This window comes from Theropithecus gelada, chromosome 7b, assembly GCF_003255815.1.
Source record: "Theropithecus gelada isolate Dixy chromosome 7b, Tgel_1.0, whole genome shotgun sequence".
NCBI lineage: Eukaryota > Metazoa > Chordata > Mammalia > Primates > Cercopithecidae > Theropithecus > Theropithecus gelada.
Window position 1 is genome coordinate 20,727,471 of NC_037675.1, and position 9,683 is coordinate 20,737,153.

A 9,683-nucleotide genomic window follows, 5' to 3' on the forward strand; every position below is an offset into this window, starting at 1 on the left:
TTATGCCCATTTAATTTCTTTTAGCAATGTTTTGTGTAGGGAAAAGAAAGAGAGACCAGACTGTTACTGTGTCTATACAGAAAGAAGTAGACGTAAGAGACGCCATTTTGTTTTGTATTTGAGATGCTGTTAATCTGTAACCCTACCCCCAACCCTGTTCTTGTGAGAGACTTGTGCTGTGGTGACTCAAGGTTTAATGGATTTGGAGCTGTGCAGGGTGTGCTTTGTTAAACAAGTGCCTGAAGGCAGTATGCTTGTTAAAAGTCATCACCGTTCTCTTAATGTTAAATACTCAGGGACACATACACTGCAGAAGGTCGCAGGGACCTCTGCCTAGGAAAGCTAGGTATTGTCCAAGGTTTCTCCCCATGTGATAGTCTGAAATATGGTCTCGTGGGAAGGGAAAGACCTGATCGTCCCCCAGCCTGACACCCGTGAAGGGTCTGTGCTGAGGAGGACTAGTATAAGAGGAAAGAAGGCCTCTTGGCAGTTGAGATAGAGAAAGGCATTTGTCTCCTGCCCGTCCCTGGGCAATGGAATGTCTTGGTGTAAAACCCGATTGTAGGTTCTATTTACTGAGATGGGAGAAAACCGCCTTAGGACTGAAGGTGTGGATGTGCTAGCGGCAATGCTGCTCTTTATGCTCTAAAAAGGTTAATGGAGATGTTTGCATATGCATATCAAGGCACAGCACTTTTCCTTAAACTTATTCGTGTCACAGAGATCTTTATTCATATTTCTTTCTGCTGACCTTCTCCCTACTATGATCCTATTGTCCTGCTACTTCCCTTTTTCTGAGATGGTAAAGATAATGATCAATAAATACTGAGGGAACTCAGAGACCGGTGCTGGCGCGGGTCCTCTGTTTGCTGAGCGCTGGTCCCCTGGGCCCACTTTTTCTTTCTCTGTAGTTTGTCTCTGAGTCTCATTTCTTTTCTCAAGTCTCTCATTCCACCTAATGAGAAATGCCCACAGGTGTGGAGGGGCAGGCCACCCCTTCAGTTTTATAGTTTTTGGTGAACAGGTTTTGCGTATGTACTTTATATTTATCTCTAAGTTTCATATTTCTGATGATCTTTTAAATGATGTTGGTTTTTGTTTCAATTTACAATTGTTTATTCTTAGCTTATGGGCACATAATCTTTGTTTGACTTTATATCCTGTAAACTTGCAAAACTTATTAGTTCTATCAGTGTTTTATAGATTATGTAGGATTTTCTTTATAGATGATTATGTTGTCAGTGAATAAAGAAATTTACTTTTAAAATTCTAGTATGAATTTATTATATTCATTTTGTTGAATGCTGAGTAGAATTAGTTATAGCAGACATCTTTGACTTGTTCCTGTTACAATGTATTCAATATTTCATCATTAAGTATAATGATAGCTGTAATTTTTTCATAGGTACTCTTTAACAGGCTGAGAAAGTTTTCTTTATTCAGTTTGCTGAAAATTTCTTTCATCCTTAGTCAGGAATGGATCTTGGATTTTGTAAATTTTTTTTTTGTTTTAGAATCAAGGTAATGCTGGCCCTTCAGAATGAGTTGGGAAGCATGTGCTCTTCTTAAATTTTCTGCCATAATTTTGTAGAATTCATATAATTTTTTTCTTTAAAAAGGGAAATACTCAAGTATTTTTTCCCATAAGCTACCCTTAAGTAAATCTAAAGGAAAGTGGGAAACTTTGATATGCATTGGTGGCCCCCTGGTGGAGATTTCTGGGTTCTTGATTATTTTAACACTGGAGATAGAATCTGGTGGAATAATGTCAATGCTACCATGATTAAGAGGTGTGTAAGAAATGCTTTATATAAGAGAGAAAATAGTCTTTATGAGAATCTGCCTGATGGAAAGAAGTTGGTGAGACAATAAATATAAATTAGTGAAAACATTTAAATTGACAAACAATAATTGTATATATTTATGGGGTATAATGTAATGTTTTGATACATGTTTAAATTGTGGAATGATTAGGTTGATCTCATTGACATACATATCTTTTTTTGTGGTGAAAACATTTAAAATCTACTCTGTTCATTTTGAAACATATGATACCTTGTTGTTTATTACAGTCACCATTTTGTGCAATAGTTCACTGAAACTTTGTCTAACTGAAACTTTGAACCCTTTTATCAACATCTACCTTTTCCATATCTACCCCCAACTCCTAGCCTCTAATAATCACTGTTCCATTCTCTACTTCTATGAATTCAACTTTTTTAGATTCCACATATCAGTGAGATCATGTGATATTTGTCTTTTCATGCCTGGCTTATTTCACTTAGCATGATGTCTTCTGGGTTCATTCATGTTGTCACAAATATCAGGTTTTCCTTCCTATTAAGACTGAGTAGTATTCCATTGTCTATATACACTACATTTTCTTCATCCATTTGTCTGTTGATAGGTACCTGTGTTGAGTGCATATTTGGGTATTGTGAATAATGCTGCAATGAACATGAACCTGGAGATATCTCTTCAGCATACTGATTTCAATTCCTTTGGAAATATACAAGGAAGTGGGATTGCTGGATCATATAGTAATTCTATTTTTAGTTTTATGAGTAACTTTCATCTATTTTTCATAAGAGTATTAATTTACATTTTCAGCAACAGTGTACAGGGGTACCCTTTTCTCTGTATCCTCTTCAACACTTGTTATCTTTTATTGTTTTGATAGTAGCTATTCTAACAGGTATGAAGTAGCATCTCACTGTCATTTTAATATGTATTTCCCTGATAATTAGCATGACAAACTTTTTTATGTTAGCCATTTGTGTGTATTTTTTTGAGAAATGTCTATTTAGGACCTTGCCCATTTTTTGACTTGGTTATTTGTTTTCTTGGTATTGAATTGAGTTCCTTATACATTTGGAGATTAGCCTTTCATCAGATGTATGCTTTGCAAATATTTTCTCACAACTTGTAGGTTGTCTCTTCCTCATATTGTTTCCTTTGCTCTGCAGAAGCTTTTTAGTTTGATGCAATCCCATATATTTTTGCTTTTGTTGCCTGTGTTTTGGGGATTATATCCAAGAAATCTTTGACCAAACCAACATTGTGGAACTTTTCCCCTATGTTTTCTTCTAGTAGTTTTACAGTTTTATGTTTAAACCTTTAATCCATTTTGAATTGATTTTTGTGTATGGTATGAGATAGGGGTACACACCATACACATTCATGTTCTTCTGCATTTGGATACCTAGTTTTCTTAACACCATTTATTGAAACAACAGTGTATTCTTCATTACATGTTCTGGGAACCTTTGTTAAAAATCTATTGGCCATAAATGCATGAGTTTGTTTCTGGGCTCCTATCCTGTTCCCCTGGTCAATGTGTCTGTTTTTGTGCAAGTATCACATTGTTTTGATTAATATGATTTTGTGATACATATTTTTTTGGAGTGGGGGGAATCAATTTTTATTTGGGGTTCTCACAGTGGTTAGAGAACAACCACAGCACAGGAAATGCATCTCTAAGATTGCCCAGAAAACTGACAAGCTGAATTCTATTGCTTAAAAATACACATATTCACAATAACTGACAAATGGTGATGTGCCTCACACAGGAATGTGTTTGCATTTGCAATGCTGTGTACAGATTTCACTTTGTTCAACACAGATTTTGGTTTTGTGGAATTCAAATGCAGATGCTCATTTACTTCACAGCCTTGGATTTGTCTGTTTTGGAGAGATATCTACCTCCATGAGTTATATCTGCATGAAAACCACAGACAATGAAGGTATTTCTTCATTGACTTATTTATTCTTTTGACTGTAGCACCAAACCCTTGACGACATCCTTCCTTTTAATTCATGTGGAAACCAGACTTAATCAAATCTCTCTGGTCGCCTCACTATTCCTTCAAATTCCCTATTTCTATCTCTTCCTGAGTTGGGTAACCTCCTGTAGCAGGGGTCAGACTGTGACTTGGGAATGAAGCCTAGGTCTGCAGTTTGCATTTTGATCTTCTTGTAAAATATGGTAGGACACTGCAGTGAAACCAACAGTTAACACTCAGAGCAGTTCCCTGCTCTAACTCGGGAAAGAGACTTCAAAGGGTCAGGATTCATCCATTTGATCAGTTAACTGAGAAGGATTCATTTTGGTAAAACTTGTTCAGCTTTGAGACACTTCAGTGAGTTGTTTGAGATTTTTTTTTTTTAATTATACTTTAAGTTCTAGCGTGCATGTGCAGAACTTGCAGGATTGTTACATAGGTATACATGTGCCATGGTGGTTTACTGCACACATCAACACATCATCTACATTAGGTATTTCACCCAATGCTAACCTTCCCCCAGCCCCTACCCCTAGACAGGCCTCAGTGTGTGGTGTTCCCCTCCCTGTGTCCATGTGTTCTCACTGTTCAATTCCCATTTATGAGTGAGAACATCGGATGTTTGGTTTTCTGTTCTTGGATTAGTTTGCTGAGAATGATGGTTTCCAGCTTTATGCATGTCCCTGCAAAGGACATGAACTCATCCTTCTTTATGGCTGCATAGTATTCCATGGTGTATATGTGCCACATTTTCTTTATCCAGTCTATCATTGATGAGCATTTTGGTTGGTTCCAAGTCTTTGCTATTGTGAATGGTGCTGCAATAAACATACATGTGCATGTGTCTTTATGGTAGAATGATGTATAATCCTTTGGGTGTATACCCAGTAATGCGATTGCTGGGTCAAATCGTATTTCTAGTTCTAGATCCTTGAGGAATTGCCACACTGTCTTCCACAATGGTTGAACTAATTTACACTCCCACCAACAGCGTAAAAGTGTTCTTAATTCTCCACATCCTTTCCAGCATCTGTTGTTTCCTGACTTTTTAATGATCACCATTCTAACTGGTGTGAGATGGTATCTCATTGTGGTATGGATATTCATTTCTCTAATGACCGGTGATGATGAGTTTTTTTTTCATATGTTTGTTGGCTGCATAAATGTCTTCTTTAGAGAAGTGTCAGTTCATATCCTTCACCTACTGATGGGTTTGTTTGTTATTTTCTTGTAAATTTGTTTAAGTTCATTGTAGATTCTGGATATTAGACCTTTGTCAGATGGATAGATTGTAAAAATTTTCACCCATTCTGTAGGCTGCCTGTTCACTCTGATGATAATTTCTTTTGCTGCACAGGAGCTCTTTAGTTTAATTAGATCCCATTTGTCTATTTTGACTTTTGTTGCAATTGTTTTTGGTGTTTTAGTCATGAAGTCTTTGCCCATGCCTATGGACTGAATGGTATTGCCTAGGTTTTCTTCTAGGGTTTTTTATGGTGTTAGGTCTTATGTTTAAGTCTTTAATCCATCTTGAGTTAATTTTTATATACGATGTAAGGAAGAGATCTAGTTTCAGTTTTGTGCATATGGCTAGTCAGTTTTCCACATATGGCTAGCCAGTTTTCCCAACACCATTTATTAAATAGGGAATCCTATTAGTCTGATGGGCTTCCCTTTGTGTGTAACCCAACCTTTCTCTCTGGCTGCCCTTAACATTTTTTCCTTCATTTCAACCTTGCTCAATCTGATGATTCTGTGTCTTGGGGTTGCTTTTCTTGAGGAGTATCAAATCTCATCTCCTCACATTTCAAAACCACTCATACCTTCCCAACAGTCCCCCAAAGTCTGAACTAATTCCAGCATTAACCCAAGAGTCCAAGACCAAAGTCTCATGGGAGACAAGGCAAGTCCCTTCTGCCTAGGAGCCTGTAAAATCAAAAGCAAATTATTTCCTTCCAAGACACAATTGGGATACAGCATTGGATAAATGCTCCCATTCAAAATGGGAGAAATTGACCAAAATAAAGAGGGTATAGGCCCCATGCAAGTCTGAAATCCAGCAGTGCAGTCATTAAATATTAAAGCTCCAAAATAAAACTTCTTTGACTCCAGGTCTCACATCCAGGGAACACTAATGCAAAGGGTGGGCTCCCATGTCCTTGGGAAGCCTTACTTCATTGGCTTTGCAGGGTACAGCACCCTACCCCAGCTGCTTTCACAGCTGGCATTGAGTATCTGCAGCTTTCCTAGGCACACGGTGCAGGCTTTCAGTGGATCTACCTTTCTGGGGTCTGGAGGATGGTGGGCCACTTCCCACAGCTCCACTAGGGAGTGCCCCAGTGGGGACTCTCTATGGTGGCTCCAACCCCACATTTCCCCTTTGCACTGCCCTAGCAGAGGTTCTCCATGAGGGCTTCACACCTGCAGTAGACTTCTGCCTAAACATCCAGGCATTTTTATACACCCTCTGAAATCTAGGTGGAGGTTTCCAAACCTCAGTTCTTGAATTCTGTGCACCTGCAGGCCCAACACCATGTGGAAACCTCTAAGGCTTCGGGCTTGCACCCTCTGAAGCAATGGCCTAAGCTGTACCTTGACCACTTTTAGACACTACTAGGGTTGGAGTAATTGGGATCAAGTCCCAAGGAGGCTGCAGAGAGCAGGGGGGCCCTGGGCCCAGCCCATGAAACCATTTCTCGTATGTCTCAGGGCCTATGATGAGAGGGGTTGCTGTCAAGATCTCTGACATGTCCTAGAGACATTTTCCCCATTGTCTTGGCTATTTATATTTGGATCCTTGTTGCTTATGTAAATTCCTGCAGCTGCTTGAATTTCTCCCCAGAAAATGGGTTTTTATTTTCTATTGCATTGTCAGGCTGCAAATTTTCCAAACTTATACTCTGCTTTCCTTTCACACATAAGTTCCAATTTCAGATAATCTCTTTCAAGGTCAAAGTTCCACAGATCTCTAGGGTGACAGAAAAGTACTGCCAGTCTCTTTGCTAAAGGATAGCTAGAGTGGCCTTTGCTCCAGTTCCCAAGAAGTTCCTCTTCTCCAAGTGGGACCAGCTTAACATGGACTTCATTGTCCACATCATTTTGGTCAAAAGCATTCAACAAGTCTCTAGGAAGTTCCAAACTTTCCCACATATTCCTGTCTTCTTTTGAGCCCCCTAAACTGTTCCAACCTCTGCCTGTTACCCAGTTCCAAAGTCGCTTCCACATTTTCAAGTATCTTTATAGCAGTACCCTACTCTTTGTGGTACCCATTTACTGTATGAGTCCATTCTCACATTGCTATAAGGATACTGCTGCCTGAGACTGGTACTTTACAAAGGAAATATGTTTAAATGACTCACAGTTCCACATGGCTGTGGTGGGAGCCCTCAGGAAACTTACAATCATGGTTGAAGGGGAAGCAGGTATGTCTTACATGGTGGCAGGTGAAAAAGCATGTGTGTGTGTGTGTGTGTAGGAGGAACTGTCAAACACTTATAAAACAGTAAGATCTTGTGAGTACTCACTATCATGAGAACAGCATGGGGAAAACTGCCCCCATGATCCAATCACCTCCACTGGGTCCCACCCTTGACACGTGGGCATTATGGGAATTACAATTTGAGATGAGATTTGGGTGGGGACACAGCCAAACCTGCCAACTGGCAAAGTTCTTGTTTCCAGCTGTCTTTTGTTATTTGTTTTTAGAAGAAAAACCAAAGAGAAGGCAGTATAATCCACATCTGAACCAGTCTGCAGCCAGCCAGAGCCTGCTGGGAAGGGACCTTTCAAGGATGCTTTAGTTTGTCCTGATGTACCAGGTGCATAGATCTTTTCACCCGGAATTCGAGAGATCAGCATGCTCCCTACGAACCTACCACACAACTGCCCATCAGCTCTCATCCTCCCACAGGATTAGCCTAATTCTGGCTCTGCAGACACTGGCAGCCACAGATGACAAACTCTGAGCCTTAGTGGACTTCTCTCTTTGAACTGTACCTGGAGATGTAGGAAAATGCAGGAGAGGACTTAAGTGGGGGGGGAAAAAACAAAGTGTCTGTATTATTTTCTGTGAAAGTCATTTAATTATTTTCTCATGGTTTTCCCCTATTCTGGTTGCTTTGCCAAGTTCTTGGGAGCTAACAGGACCTGCTCTACCAGGAGGAACTGCTGCTCTGGGAGTTTGGAGAGTCTTGCTCATTGATTCGTGTTCACCAGCAGGCACACAGGTGGCCATGTCAGATGGGGGTGCCCAGGCTCTCAAGCCTGCTCCTCAGATGGGGTAGAGGACTTACGCCTCATCTCTAGGAGACTGCAGACGGCAGCTGTCACAGAAGTCCAGAGGCCCATCCAGAGCATCATCTATGAATGTGCTGAACTCTGAGGTCATTGTGAGGTTGCCCCTGGCTGCACCCACACATTTCGATGCCTGAGTCCTCTGTGAAGTGGTGATGTCTCCTGGGTGTCTTGTCTTTGCTGTCAGAAGGTGTGCTGCCATGCTCAGAGCTGTCATCTCTCAGCAGCTCCTCCTCACATTCTGAATCCTTATCCAGGAACGCCCCTGGGTTCAGCTTCCCAGGCTGGCCACAGAGCCACTGGGTTCTACTCCTGGGGCTTTGATGGCTGGCTGTTTCTCAGTCAGCTGGTAGGTCAGAGGGGTCAGGGTCAGTGATGCTTGGGGTCTTGTGCTGCTTCTGCTGGCCCCAGACTAGTGGTTGCTCTTCCAAGTGTCACCCACAGTGTCACCTGCAGTGCCACATTGTGAAGGCAGCTGCTGCTGCTGCTCCTGTAGCTGGAAGGCACTGTATGGGAGGGGAGGAGGTGGAGATTAGTTCACCATTTCCTCATAAGAAGGTAATAAATAGTTTGGTGAAATAAAATGGTAGTACTGAGTAATTGTGGGCTTCTGGATAGGCAGTCAGGTTGATTTCATGTTGCTACTGCTGGACTTGAGGGCTGTGCTTGGCTGTGGTGGCAGACGCAGCAGCAGCTCAGGGTGATGGTGATGGTCCACACCAGCCAGAACCACCAATGTTCATAGTAGTAGTTATGACACTGAGACTGCTCATAGCAGTGTCCTGTTGTGTCACAAATGTAGCTTTGATTGTTGGTGCACACACAGGCTTCCTTATCCTGTGGGGGTTCGGGGGCTGGGCAGTGCCTAGAGGAGCAAGAGCTCCATGCCACCCGGGAGGTTTCTCCTCTCCATACTCCTCCTGTTCCTCTGACACAGCATGGACACCTCCCTCCACCCTTGCTGCACTTCTCCTCTACCCTCTTCTTCCTTCTTTTGTTCCTTTCCTGAAATACATTTTGAAGTCAGATTGTGAGGCCTTCAGCTTTGTTCTTATTGCTCAAGAGTCCTTTAGCTATTCAGGGTCTTTTGTGGTTCCATATAAATTTTCAAATTGTTTTTTCTATTTCTGTGAAGAATGACATTGGAATTTTGAGAAATATTGCATTAAACCTATAAATCACTTTGGGCAGTAAGGACATTTTAAGAATATTAATTCTTCCTACCCATGAACATAAAATATCTCTCCATGTATTTGTGTCATCTACCATTTTTTCATCAATGTTTTATAGTGTTCAGTATATAGATCTGTCACCTCCTTGGTTAAATGTACTCCTAAATACAATCCTAAATGTGCTCCTAAACAAACAATACTGTTTTATTTTATGCTATCATGAATGAGATTGATTTATTTTTGTCATATAGTTTGTAGTCAGTATAAAGAAACTACTGAATTTTGTACATTGATTTTGAATTCCGCAATTTTATTGAATTCATTTATCATTTCTAATAGCTTTTTGGTGGAGTTTTTAGGGTTTCCTATATATAATATGTTATCAAACAGAGACGATTTTATTGCTTCCTTTTCAATTTGAATATCTTTTATTTCT

The 9,683-nt window shown here is 40.5% G+C and overlaps 1 pseudogene; it reads right to left on the reverse strand.

The window, feature by feature from the left end:
• Positions 1-7,933: 7,933 nt before the first annotated feature.
• LOC112628341 lies at positions 7,934-8,988 on the reverse strand (annotated as a pseudogene).
• Positions 8,989-9,683: the final 695 nt, after the last annotated feature.